At 37.7% G+C, this 13,532-nt stretch overlaps 1 protein-coding gene across 1 annotated transcript in view; it reads right to left on the reverse strand.

Annotated features, from left to right (window-relative positions):
- Nucleotides 1-7,087: 7,087 nt before the first annotated feature.
- slc16a2 (solute carrier family 16 member 2) overlaps nucleotides 7,088-13,532 on the reverse strand; it is a 34,269-nt gene continuing 27,824 nt past the window's right edge. Inside the window, exon 7 of the mRNA XM_042493169.1 lies at nucleotides 7,088-13,444. The gene's annotated coding sequence lies outside the window, so the exon portion shown is untranslated. The remainder of the gene's footprint in view (nucleotides 13,445-13,532) is intronic.

Consider the following 13,532-nt stretch of genomic DNA (forward strand, 5'->3'; position numbering starts at 1 on the left):
AGAAATTGCAATTCATTTTCATTGCAAATCATGTTAAGCCAAAACATGATCTTTAACGTTAACGGCAGTGTATCCACTACATAATAATGTGCAAATGTACCATATCCATGGTGTGCACAATCGTACAATGCAAACATTTTTCTAGCAAGTGGGTTGAGTTTTGATGGTTTTGAGAAGTGGACCCCTGTTCCTTTAAATTTTCATTTCATGAAGAATTTTCTCATTTTTTGGATTCTTCGTTTGCCAGACATATGTGAGAAAAACAAAGTTTTCTTGCCGAATTTAATCTAACACAGAGTGAGTAATTGATGGACAAACGGTCATTTGGTGGTTGAACTATTTCTTTAGCTACTGAGCAAACCTTTTGAATGTGTGTAAATATTTCAGATGGATGTATAAAGTTTGAATGGTTGATGTATATTGTTGGAGTAGTTTGTTTTAATGTATTTTGCTGCTTTATTAGAGTTTCTATAAACAATGAATCTTGAAATGTGTCTCACTGGCATTTATTTAACACCTGAGAAGTGATAACATCTTGTGCACACAAACACAAAAACAGGAAACACTAAATTTTCAAACCACACACATTCAGGTCATTTGTGCTTTTAAAATTTTTGACCAACTTTACTGTACTACGCACGGCTCCCTGTCCTGTTCTTCATGTCCGTGTCAGGAGAAAATGTAGCGCTTTTTCTCTTTGTTTCACTCTTTACAGCACACTATTTCTGTTCTGTCTTCGAACCGTCTGTCTTTAATCTATCCAAAATGTTCCTGAACTGTTATTTTGGCTTATCCACCTCCACCAGGCCCTCCCTGCAGAAACAATGAACAGCTCTGCTCCAACATTGTTCTGTTACGAGCTGAAGTGCACAGTCGTGTTTTACAGAGGAAATAAAGTACATTCACGGATGAGGCTGAAATGATGAGGTGACTGGAAGGGAAACAGTACGAACAACGAGGTGTGTGCGTGCTTGTGTCTCAGGTTGTATATTTTGGGTTTGACTGTGTGAAAGGTGAAAACAGGAGCAGCCTTTATCAGCTTATTATCAAGTGAGGAAATTTCCAGGCAGGGGGTGAGTTTCTTTTGGAGGACAGGACATGCGTTGGCAGAGACATGGCAGCAGCACATTCATGCCTGGCTGTCACACTTTATCTCTGTGGAAACAATAACACACCGTCTGTAATCTCTGCAGCAGACAGAGCACCTGTGTGCAGCTGAAGGCTGAATCATGGTTAATACAAACGATCTGCACCAAATGAAACAGAGGTGAGCGGCGGTCATGGCCTGCTGCCGAGGTGTGATTACCTATCAGCTGCAGGGATTGTGTTTGCAGCGTGTGAAAGAACCAACAACAACAAATACAGGTCGATCACACAGAGAGCAGAGTGAACACAGGGGGCCAAACTGAGGCTTTTACATGATCCCTTCATCAACTTCAAATTTCTATAGCCTGTACTTCATATTGCTGCAGACTTAACTGCATCATTTTTTAATTTTAAAATAAATGTCCTTAATTCAAGGCAGTTTGCAGAATTTAAAACATGTTTGAGACAGTTAATCCATATATAATATCTATAATATTGTTCAGTCAGTTGATTTTTTTTCAATCCATCATTAAATAGGTATGGAGGGAGAGTGTGTGATTTATTAGCATTATTATTTTTATTTTTTTTAATTTATTTATTTTAATTTGGAAAGTAAAGTCAAAATTTTAAGAAGAAAGTTGGAATGTCAATAATTAAGTCGGTACAGTAATAAATTAAGGACTTTGCTTTCTTGCTTTTGGGTTTTTTGTTTGTTATATTTAATTTCCTCGTTTATATAACCAATTCTTAAGTACAATTTAACCAATTCATCGACAAAAGGCTTTCTGTAGAGCGAGCCAAATGCTCCAACTCTAGTAGACCGATTTATTTTAAAAGCTCGACTTTAACATTGAAATGTCAAGTTTATTATCTAAATTTAAGCTTATTCTCGCCATTTAGATTTTATTCTCAACATTTTGCCTTTATTTCCAAAATGCAAAAACCAAAACATCCTCTCCTGATTTATTATTACGCATGGTCATGCTGTAAGTTTAAATTTATTTTTGATATTTTGACTTCCTCCTCTCATTTTCCCCTCATGCATAACTTCGATACTCTTCCATACTGAATAAAATCTCAGGAAATAGGGTTTTTTTTAAATAAATAAAATAACAAAAATGGAAAGAAAAAATGCACTTCAGAACTTGAATCAAGATTTATGTGTTTAGACTTCTTGTTGTGTCCAACCAACTGTCCAAAAACCAAAAGTTCTCACCTTTCAATAAGAAAACCATAAATGTCATATCTTAGAAGCTGAAATAAACAAATTGATCAAATTTATTCAACAATTAATTATTTTGGTATTTAATTAAATTACAAGCACAGACATCTACAGTAAGACTTAAGAGTTTGCTGCCAAACAGAAACCTCTGACATGCAGAAAAATACCAAGAATTCTTAATTCAGTTTTTTTCTCAAAATCCACAATGAAGTAATGACCTGTCTCAAGCAACTCTCAAATCCTTCTCAAAAGTTTCTGCAATTTGCTTCTAAGGAAAGGAACTAAATCTTCACTGCAGCTATTTTGGTTAATGGGCTAAAACTGGCAATAAACCACAAAGTTCCTTTAAAGATTGGTAACCCTCGAAAGCAGAAGCCCAAGCTGAAATGTCTTATAGGCCTACAAATTTGTGAAAAACGGATCAGCTGTTTTCCAAGAAAACCATCATTTATTCAACTGTCAGAAGACCCACAATGAAACTGCGTAAGACCTAAAAATTTCCAGACATGAGAAATGAATGATCTGTGCATTCAGTCTCTCTGGACCTCAGTGAATGATTGCCACATTTTCCTTTGACACAACCCGCTAACATGTAAGAGCAGCTTAAAGGAATCTGTTTCTCTGTGAGGAAGTGCCATGAAGAGGGCAGGAAAGAAAACAGTGAAAAAATGACCACAGTTTTCACTTCCTGTTTTGGTCCTAAGACCCTTGAGGAACCAGAGGCCTGGGCTGTAAGTAACACAAACCAGAAGTAGACCTGATTTTCACCTTTTCTTTTTGATGGTGACACCGTTAAAAGTGACACCATGTGTGTCTACATACTGTGCAATACACTGGAACTATAGTATGCAGCAGAGGAAGCAATGTTTCTCTGATTACAACAACAGATATTGCCATTTCTCACAATTCGCAGGAGGAAAATGTCCAAAAATGGTTAGCATGTGCATAGCAACACAACCACTATTCACCATTTGCTAGGAAACACATTCTATGTTTCACTTGACTTCAAACCAAACATTAAACCTATGCCCTTAACTTCTCCAAAAGAGTCATATTTTCTATCACCAACATGACGCATGTAGTTATATTTTAAAATGTGAGTGATTTTTAGTTCAGAGAGAGTCATATTGGGTTGATTTTTAGTTACTAATAAACAGAACCAGCATTCTTCGTAAATGTATTTCTAACTTTGTGGTTAAAGTTTCAGAATAGCTGTTATTGATTCCTTACCTTCCTAAGCCAAATACTAAAAGATAATACATGCAGAAATTTAGATTTTGTAAATATGAATGATACACACAGATTGAGTTGCCTGTTTGCAGATGAATATGTGTGTATTTTTGGCACCTGTTGTCATGTCCTTTGTTGATAAAATGTATCTTTTGACTTACATTTATCAGTAAATTATATACTTTGTAATGATATTTATATAACCAGTTAAATTACACCCTATGAGCTCAATATCAGGCAACAATTAATCAATTAATCATTTGTATTTTTTAACATTTCTTTCTTTTTCTTATTTATCCTCTGTTCTTTGTCTTTGTCCTATGATTTGTAACTCCAGTATTACTATTTATACAGCATATAATTTCAGAAAATTAAAGAAATAAAAAATAATATAACAAAAAAAAAAGATTTAAAAAAATAAGCTATAACAATATTTTATTTGATCATAAAATGTAACTAGTTTGGATTTTTAGTAAAATTAAAGTAAAATTTTTGAATGACAAATCAAATCTTTGGAATATACTGAAGTTATTAAAATTGTCTGAAAATACATTCACTCACAGAAATGAGGGAGCAGGGCCCCCTAATGGAGAACACACAGTGTTACATTAGTTTTTGCATCGAAACACTGGTGTCCTGGTGTGCGTTTTACTGGATGGAGAAATCTAGGTCTTTTTCACAACAGACATTTTGACATGTCATAGTAGGGAAAGGACAGGTTTGTTCAATAACATTAATGCTGGCTCACTGCAAGAGCTTACAAAGACTCTTAATGCATCTGAGCCATCATAAATGCTGTCAGCTTCACCTGTGCTTTTCCTACTACAACAAGTCAAAGAGTCTGCTGTCAAAAAGGTCCACTTGCCAGCATGTGTATTCACAAATATACAGTAAAATGGCTGCATGTGTACAGTCTGCATCGTTTAAACTCATTCATCCCGACATGAGGGAGAGACAGTATGCAGCTGTCACTCTTTCAGCCTTGAGCTATGCTGCACTCAGCTTTATGTGACGGCCTTCTGGTTCTGTCACAGCCTATATGTTTGTGTCGTGCTCCAAGCTGCTGCAGGTGTTTTGCGTCTCTCGTCAGGTCCTGGCAAGCTGAGAGTGAATTAGTGCAACTGGATGCACCTGGTCAGTCCACCCAGACTGCATATAGGAGCCACACTTTTCGCTCCTCTCACTCCACTCCTGGCTCTCCTGACTGCACCACATGTTTTATTTTGTTTGGTTTGGTTGCACTTATTTTATGCACTTTCACACACTACACGAATGATCTGCCGACTGACCTTTCCACCAGTATGCATTTCCTTCTCTTAGACAGGGCCTGTAAGCTGGGTTGTGACATTTAACATGATTTCATTCATGTAGAGTTTTCACTCCCAGTATGGTACCTGTGCAAGCGTGACTGAAAAACTGACTACTTTTTCATCAAGTAGTCTGATAAAAAAAGAATTAATCACCAAAGGCTCATTATCCTGAATTATCTTAGAATAAAACAAAACTGATCCACACAGAAGTTTGAGAATTATGCTGCAGAAACATCCATCTTAAGAAGTTGAAAATGTACAATTTTATGCTTTTAAAAATGAACTAAAATAAAAAAAATCCCACCAGTGTTTCCAAAGCAACATGCATGAAACCTTGTTTGTTGCAGTGATCTGCAGAATCTTTCTTTAAAATACAAGCAGCTTTCTGATCATATAAATGAACCCTTGTTGAAAAAAGAATCATGCTAGATTGGTAAAAGAGCTGTATCATGGTTTAATAGAGGAAGTAAGGCAGCATTTCATAAAATAACATGGTTATTTGTTACATTTGAGCCCCAGTTAAAGATTTTTCGTCTTTCTATTAATGCTTATTTCTCAAAAAGAGAAACGATGGCCCCAGGCTCAACGCTAGGCTCAACAAGTGACGTATTCTCAGTCTTGTGACATGTCAAACAACAGATCCCTGTATGTAAATAAAAAGCTCTGCTGCCTGGAACTGATTCAGCAAAGCGTGATCTTTAAGAGTCAGCATGATTGGCTGCCTGGCTGTGAGATACCGAGGTTAAATAGGGGAACGGGAGAGTCAAGGGAGGACTCAGTGCCTGAATGAACTCAACTGCGTTGCTGTGGTGATAACGGGCAGACCGAACGATTGAAGACACATTCAGTGTGTCCCGAAACAGCAGCAGAGTGTTTACGTCTTCGAGCATTCAAGGGGGTCTGGGGTTAATCTCCAGCGTGATTGCCTGCAGCGTGTGACGTGGAAGTGGAGCAGTTGAGGACTGAAAGCACACAGCCAACAAAAGAGTGACTGGCAGGGACAGCATGGGTTGTTTTCATATTACATCTTTATTGTTGGTTTAATAGAAAAAAATGTGCCTCTTTTGATACAGATTCAAAATTACTTCAACAAAAAGAAATAAAAACACAAAAAATTACATTAATTTTTCTAGCAGCATGACTTAATTTCAGATCTTGTGGCGTCACTGGCCTTGTTAGAACATTTTGTAAAATGACTAAAACAAATATGTATTTGTATAAAAAGGTATAGCTTGTGCAGGGAGGACAGAGGACAGCTTTAAGAAGTGAAGAGAGGCAATAGAGGTTTAACTGCAGCAACCTTAGAGAGGTTCAGAGAAGGAAAGTTTAGCAGAGCTCTGCAGTGAAATATTACAAATATTTCAACATGTAAGGCTGTGGGAAGGCCTGGGCCAAGTGTTGGCACCGTACAGCAATATACACCACAAGAAAAAGTTGGATTATTTATAGCTGTGAAAAATATGCACGAACAACACAGAACATATGGAGCACATAAAGACGGTATTTAGGTGAGATTTCCTTCACATTTTTTTTTTTTAAATGATGGTGCTGGAGGTGGTCCATGGCAGTTAATGGTGTGTTTTGTAAATCATGGCTCATGATAAATTCCTTGACCTTAAGCTATACTGTTCCACATATTGTTTGCACAGTTTTAGGCTGAAAGCACAGCAGTTAAACAGCAAGCAGAGTGTGAGGTCAGAGGAGCAGAGACATGGCACGTTGGAGTCAAATAACAAGGCTCAATATCGTTGTAGTTTGGGTTGACGTCATGTCCGGTCAGAGTCTAATGAGGTGAGACTGGTTAGATGGCCGATAGTTGGAGTTGGATAACGTGACAAACTGATCAAATAAGTACATACAACACATTTTCATCTTGTGAGAATTTACCAAACAAAAGACCAAATAGTGCCTGAATGTGCCTCTCTGTTGCTCTGACGTGCAGACTGTACACCACAGGCAAGCACCAGAGGAAAAGAACAAAACACAAGAGAAATATTAAAGGGACAGGTCACCCCAAATTAAAAATATAAAAATGTCCTCTTAACTGTAGTGTTTTTTATCAATCTAATTATTTTTTGGTGTCAGTTTCCACGTGCTGGAGATTTTTAAAGTAGAGATTTCTGCATTCTCTCCAATATAATGGAACTAGATGGCACTTGGCTTGTGGTGCTCAAAGCGCCAAAAAAGTAAATTTGAAAAACTCAACAGCATTGTCTCTTTCCAGAAATCATGACCCAGTTGCTCAAGATAATCCACAGACCTTGCTGTGGGCAGTTTAATGTAACTAATTTCTTTCACAAAACTTCACCTGCCAGCCGTGAGCATGCTGACACTACAGCTAAGCCTAAGAGGAGGCCATTATTGTTTACATCTTGCATCCATGAGTAGATGCTTCAAGGATTGACCTGGATGCTTCAGCGCTTCAATCATTGCAATGGTATTCAATGTCCAAACCCATATTTGAATGCCCTATTTTTCTATACCATTACATCAAAAATCCCACATTGCCCATAAATTAAGAAATAAAGTCCATCACAACTCTGAGTGGTTATTCTAAGACAAGGACATTTAAACTTTGTGATAGGTGCAATTTTGTGACTTTGACAGTTTGGCTACTTGTGAAGGGCTTACAGATTCACTCGCAAGATGTTAAAAAAAATTCAAGTGTCTGAAATAGTTTAAAAATTTACAAAGATGACCTGCAAAAAGTCAAGTGCCAGTTTTGCCACAGGTCAAACAAAAATCGGCAAACAGCTTAGAAAATCACCTGAAAATTGAAAAAACAGCTTTACTTTTTTTCAATTTTTTTGTAGCTATTATGGCTAATGTTACTGCATGCATGCTCACAAAGTGGCGTATTTTCATGGTATTTTAGTTGCAACACTATCCAAACTATCACCCCAAAATTGGTATTCAGGACAGCCTTTCTTCCGTCTGTGATACGGTACAGTTTGGTTTATAAAAACAATAGTTCCAACAAGAAACCACAAACAAGATCTCTGGATTGCCTTAAGTAAGTGGGTCATCATTTCTGGAAAAAGACATTGAGTTTTTCAATGTATATTTTTGACGTTTTGAGTACAACAAGCCGAGTGCCATCTATTTCCATTCTATTGGAGAGAAGGCAGACATCTCAACGGCAGATATCTCCAACACTCAGCAAATCACACTATCTAGAATGATTAATAGTACTAAAGGTAAAAAGAAAAATATGTTCTTTGATTTTCGGTTGAACTGTCCCCTTAAGTTTTTATCATTTTGAATGTCAGGGAAAACAGCTTTAAGTCCAACAACAGCTTGAAAACATGCTAATTATACAAAAATTCTTCAAAAACAGTAAGTAGTGTCGTTAGTAGTATATATTTTAGATAAGGGGCTTTACTTTACTTTTAACTGGTCCTGAAACTACTGCAGGCTACAGCAGACAAATGCAAACTTGGAATCCAAGTAAACATTCATCGTTTCGAGTTTAACTTCAGTAAAGTGAAGCGGTCACAGGGAGTGGACCGCGAGCCCAGCGATGCTGCATAGACAAATAGACTTTGGCAGGCCCAACACTGGTTCCACAGACACTGTGCAACCATCCAGACGTACTGTATCATTCTTCATTCATTCAGCTCCTTCACTTCTACATTTCATATCAAATCTGAGCACATAAACCAACTCAACAGTTTCCAGTAGTCATTGAAGTGTATCACTACAAACGCCAACACATAAAAATCAATTTTTAAAAACAATAAAACAGTTTATGGTTAATTAAAAACCATTACAAAGTATATAAAGTACATATGTTGATACATGTCAGATTTCTTTACATGAATCTACTGAGAAAAAACAAAGAAACACTCAGCTGGTTCTGACCAGAAACTGGGTGTCTGACTCAAGTGAGGAGGCTGTTAAGAAAATATCCAGGATTAACAATGAAAAAAAAAAAACACAGAACAATACTGAGTAAAAAGTCATGATAAGATCTGAAAAATGCACTATACATTCTTAAATTTAGCAACTCTGATCAAATCTGGTGTTGGTGGATCACAGCTGGTTCAGTAACTGTAAGGCAGATTTACAACCCAATCGCCGAAAAAAAAAAAAAAAAAAAAACATTGACATTTTAAGTTTCTGCAAACCATTGACACGTTACATTCGTACGTTTCACACGCATCCTATCAATGTTTTTAAAGTGACTTAATTCTGAAAAAAAAAGTATGTGAGCTGACTTTGTTATCATTAAGAGAAAGGGATAGTGGAGGACGTGGCATCGAAGCAAGACAGCAGCAGACCACTGTTCAAAACCAACAGATGATTTTTGGTGGGGATTGTGCTACCAAAACCGGGTATATTAGGCCAGACAATGATCCTAACCATAACCAAGAGGTTTTTGTGCCTTAAAATAAACACACGTTTACTAAAGTGTTGTTAATACATAAAGAACTGTAATGAGTGTTTCCCACACACAAACACAGGGTGTATGTGTGGCAGTGGCTGATATGCATGTGTGTCCCTTTGTATCATTCTGTGTCCCCTTTCTAAATTCAGAGGTTTTTGCAGGTCCAAGAACAGTGCAGGTGGAGCTCTCCATGAGTTATTTTCTTCCTCAGCAACAGCTTGTAACTGATTTGTTGATCCTATCAGACCTGATCCGATCAGGTCGATGAATGAGATGAGCAATATTTTAGACCCAACAGAATAAACGGTGAAGTGTCACTTTCAGTGCGCCTGACTTTCTGCTGCTCCATCTGTGCCCAGAATACACTCTACACTACGAGATTGTACTGCAATGCCAAACTGAATTGCATATATATTTCAATAGTGCTCCTAATAAAAAGCCCAGCTCTAAAAATAGAGAATCTATTTGTGGCCATAGATGTTTTAATAATAGCAGGCCACCCCAAATAAATGAATATGTTGGAAACCCTCATAAAGTTTCAACACTGTAACGTACAAATGCTACATATCCTTGGTTTGCAGAAATGTACAATGTCGACATTTACTCTGGCGAATGGATTGAGATTTGAAGTTACTGCTGTGCCTCAAAAGTTTTTTTCTAGTCCTCATCTCCTCTTTAAAAACACATTGAGCTGCTAGCTAAAAAGGTGATACATTTAACACAAAGAAAAATGGATGGATTTCACAGTCAAAAATAACACAAAAACAAAACCATTCTAGTTAATGTTGTTTAGACGGATACGTTTTGTGCATAGACACACAATCAGCCTTTGCAGCCTTTGTTAACCGAAAAGCTGAGGTCCTCCAATGTGGCCGCCAGAGGGGAGGCCCTCTGTGGTTTTTTTCATTCACTCATTCATTTACCCGATTGCAGGACACAGGCCTCTAGTTTGACAGCAATAAACTAGTGCAACTTGTAACTAATACTCGGCACAGTAACAGTTATTTATCAAATGTTGCCTCTTTTATTTTACCTCTTTAAAAATGTCATATTTACATTGTGAGTGGATGCTGTGGAATTAAAGCTTTGGCTTACTGATTTTTCATGCATTTTTATAAAAAGCATCTCCTGCAACCTTTTTAAAAACGTCAGTGGGTAGGAGAATATTGATTCGGTCACATAAAGCCCTTTAGAAAAATACTTTAAAATAAAGTGCCTTGTTATTTTTTTTAGATTGAATTGGTCTCAGTTTTTTTAGTCAGATTACTGTGCAGGAGCTATATGTTCAGGTTAATGTGATTTTGATTGGAGGCAGATGAAACTCCGACTGTAATAACAATTTATGATGCTGGTTAGCTTACATGGCTTGTTTGAGAACAATTCAGGCAGCCAGGTACTGTTTAATTACCACTACATTTTGTTTCTGTCTGCTAGCAACAGCTGCGAAAAGTGCCAACAACTGTTTGCACTGCCAACAAAATGTAACACTTCCTCAGCCAAACTAGAAGCCGATGTTTTTTACTCTCAAACATGCTTTCACCATCACATGGGTCTCCACTTATTATAGTTTAGTGTCTCTATCTTCTTTAGTTGGAGATATTAGACATTTATATAAATGCGTTTCTTCAAACATAGAGAGAGAAATGAGGCTTTAGAACAGAGAAACCACTAAACATGGAGGGAGAGGTGAGAGAGCAGGAATGGTGTAGATCAAGAACAAAGGAGCAAATGGATTTGAAGGCAAAATAATGATGAAGGGTAAATGTCTACATGGATTATGCACCAACTGTAAGATTATAGGGAATGGAAGTTTGACATTGCCACAGTTTTGTGGTTCCTTAACAGACGCTAATGAGGTTTCCAAGGAAGCAACGGTGATTGAAAACAGGCGTTTGGCAGCTTTGCAGCTCTGAGACATGATTCCAACAACAAAACCACGACACAGAAGAGTGAAATTAAAGTAATGAAGAACTTGTTCAACTGGATTGCTGAGGATTGTTTGATTACTGAGGTATAGATGTATGTTTCCTATTCAGACTTGTTTGTAACATTACCAAAAAAGCTACACTCAGCAGTGAGGTTTGTGTAGCTTTCAGGTTCTAAACAGTTGTAACACAGACACCAACCTAATAATGGCAGTGACAGCAAAGAGGGGGATTGACAAAAAGGAACATTTCCTTCCTGACTGTGTGTACCAATTCCCCTCTGTGCTATTCAGTTATGCGCATAACCAGAGTGTAACTTGAACAGTCGATTATTGCAGCTCTATTTTACATCTGTTCATTAAAGTTCAAAAGAACTTGTAATCTAAGAGTGCAGAGGTAAGTGGTCCAAATGTTTACCAAAAATAATAACTGCAAACTGTCCTCGTCACGGACTATATCGATTTGTTTCGTTACTGCCAACACAGTGAGTGATGCCCTCAGGACACGGAGCTAAACTAAAGCAGCAAATTGAGTGGATTATCTGTGAGATGGCCTGATGAGGTCTCGGGCCATTTGGCAGCTTCGATCTCAGTAGTCCCCTCTCATAAACTGATTGCAATGTCGTAACTGCCTCTACTGTCATAAATGCAGATGCACAAGTGCCAAACTTTCACACAGAGGAAAGGTTCTAAACAAAATGATCCAAGTCTGAAATTGATGAAAACCTATGCTACCAACAGCTGTTAATCTCCCATTAGGACTGCATGATTCCAACTCAGCGTGCACACTGCAAAAAACTACTGTCAAAGCCGTAACAAACAGTTTATGTAGATTTGTCTAGCACCCTGCTGAAACTTTAAAAGGCCAATAATAACTGTAGAGTGATGATTGAAAAAAAACAGAGTTAAGGCTGTACAGACTCATGAGAAGACCTTGTACCAACTGTAAAGTTACATTAATATCAGGCAGCAGATACACAGCTCTCACAGCTCACCACTACTGAATGCATATGTTAAAGGAATACTTCGACTTCCAAAATGAATATTTATATATCAGTTACTCACCCTGTGTTACACTGAATTCAGAAAGAATTTTGTGAATTTTTTCTCAGATGCATCCATGATTAACGAAGAATAAGAAATTTGAGAAAAATTAAGTCAAAGGCAACCTCGTTTCACAACAGCAAAACTGTATCAACACAAAATCTCACACAACTTCTGTCTGTTCGGGATGCTCTGAGCATGTGACTGGACAAATGACATTATACTGCACAAGTTGTGTAAGAGTTTGTGAAGGGATGTTGATGTGGTTTTGCTCTTGTTAAATGCCGACCCCTTTGACTTCAGTTCATCGAGAATTTTTCCTTACAAATTCAACATACAACTGTGTGAATAAATGATAAACAAATGGTCATATCAGGGATAAAGTATCCCTTCAACCTGCCACAAGCAGCAAAGTCACTGACCTAAATTCAAACAGTGAAAAAAAATCCAAGGGGGTTTGTGACATGAATCAGTGGGAATCACCAGCTGCCACAATCACACATCTGTCTGCCATGCAGGCAAGCCGGTAAAGCAGTTGAAGTCATGTTGCTGAAGTATTTTGGACCCTGGATGTGAGTACAGTGTGCTGTTGAGTTGAGGTGATTGTGTCTGATCGCTGATAACTTCTGTGACATTTACAAGCGATGCTTCTCTTGTAGCTGTCCCAGCAGAAACAGCAGAGTTGAATAAACTCAAAATGAGATTGTTATTCATCTACACAAATAAATGCATTATGTTAAGAAAAAAATCAGATGCATGAGGTACTACTCAAAGAAAGTGTGAATGTATCCCTTCCCTAATTCTTATTTTATATGCCTCTTAACCATGTGTTTATATGGAATCTAGAAACAAAGCAAAGTATTTTTAGAGCTTCAAAAAGCAAAAGTAGCTGAATAAATGCAGTGAAATCAGAAACCACTGTCGGTTAAAATCTCTTCATTTCTTTCCTCTTGGAGGTACGTGTTACTACAGAGTCCCCACTGATTAAACAATCATAGTTGAGACTGTGTTGTGCTTTCCCCCTCATATATTCCCATCATCATCCTACGCTGATGTGCCTTCTTCTCGTCCTCTCTGTGGCTTGCAGCCAGAGCGCCCTTTTCGATTTCTCTCCACGTGAAAATAACAAACAGCCCATGAGAGTCCAGGAGGGTGAGAGGGTTACAGGTCAGCCGACAGGAAGTCCATGGTTGAGAGGAGGGAAATCTAAGCATGAGAAAAGGTGCTGGTGGGCTGAATCCCTGGGAGAAAGAAAAGCAAAAGGAGAGTACAATATAAGAAAATATGTGTGCATTAGACTTTCCGGTGTACAAACACGATGTAAATGTA

Source organism: Plectropomus leopardus, chromosome 9, assembly GCF_008729295.1.
Source record: "Plectropomus leopardus isolate mb chromosome 9, YSFRI_Pleo_2.0, whole genome shotgun sequence".
NCBI lineage: Eukaryota > Metazoa > Chordata > Actinopteri > Perciformes > Serranidae > Plectropomus > Plectropomus leopardus.